Source organism: Zingiber officinale, chromosome 1A (genome assembly GCF_018446385.1).
Source record: "Zingiber officinale cultivar Zhangliang chromosome 1A, Zo_v1.1, whole genome shotgun sequence".
In the NCBI taxonomy this organism is placed as follows: Eukaryota; Viridiplantae; Streptophyta; class Magnoliopsida; order Zingiberales; family Zingiberaceae; genus Zingiber; species Zingiber officinale.
This window is the reverse complement of record NC_055987.1, coordinates 45,570,360-45,571,786: the sequence shown is the minus strand read 5'-3', so window position 1 is coordinate 45,571,786 and position 1,427 is coordinate 45,570,360.

The following is a 1,427-nucleotide window of genomic DNA, read 5'->3' as shown; positions in this document are numbered from 1 at the left end:
CTAACTGTATCCTGTTAAAACATAAACGTGCTGTAACCAACTGTTTGACAAAAAATCAAGCATGATTGCGAGGGCGTGATGGCAATGAACATGTTGTTAGTACATGATTGCAATGAAAAAGGTAGATATAGTACTCTACCTGTTGCTTGTATAGAATAGCCAAGTTGTTGAAGGGCGCAGATATCCCTGTTGTAACTGCTAAAGTTGCCTTATAGAATGATGCAGCAACACTCATCATGTTGCTGCATGAAGAGAAGTTTCATTAAGGAACAAAAATAAACTATCTGCACAGTTGTCATCAAACATTTCTAAAGCTTACCAATCCATGTATATGTTGCCAAGGCTTGACAATGCTTGTGGATGGTTAGGTTGTAAAGCAAAGCATGACTTGGGAAAAATTATTAAAATGAAGTTATTCAACAAGGAAAAAAAACTTAAGAGAATAAAAATATCCAAATTAAAAAGTCACCCTATAATATCCACAAGCTCTGGCCGTTCTACAAACAATAGCTTAAATAACAGTTTTGTCAGTGCTTCCCCTTCAATTAGGAGGTAAGCAACCATCAAGGAAAGTGAAGGTTTGATAAAGAATTCAATAAAGCAGGGAGCAACAATATACAAAGGGCGTAGTATGTTGCAAAAACAGAAGACGCTGATCAACTATAGGCACAACCCTAGTACTGAAGAAGACGTGCCATCTGAGATCACCATAACATTTTCTGGCTAAATTCACAAACCTTTCTTTGATACTAACAAAGATTGTGCATCTAATATTATTTGATGTGTGAAAGGAATGACAAAAATTTTCAGTTAAACGGTCAAGGTTACAAAGTATACTAACTGTTGAGATAAATTTGATGCTACATCCTGCCAATTAACAAGGCCTCACTAGTTCTTAAAGATAGACTAACAATTACACATGAGTTGGATTATGGGTTATCAGAATCCAAATGGCTTCTGACCCTAATACATGGAATGAGATCCACTTTCTACCAGAATAATTCCATCGATATCATATAACCATTGTTGGTCCATGTGACAAGGGCATTATAAAATGCATGCACATGACCCCACTTGTAGCTACTCACCAACATAAAGCCTATAACGAAGCAGATAAACTAAGATATTTTATTGATAGATATTTATTTATTTACACACTGAAATATTGAAAGATATCAAAATTTTTACTTGTTTGCTCAGCTTCTTTGATCTGTACATTTGAAATAATATGTTATAAGGCAACTGATTTGAAAGAAACTAAATATAGTGATGCATGGTGTATAATAGATTATTATGATTTTTCTTGAAATATATAAAATAATTTATTCACACTATCTTCATTTGGTTCAACTACTATCAGTTGGATCACCTTCTTGAGGCCATTCAAGTTCCTCATAAGCTAGACTAATAAGTATGTGGACAATTTG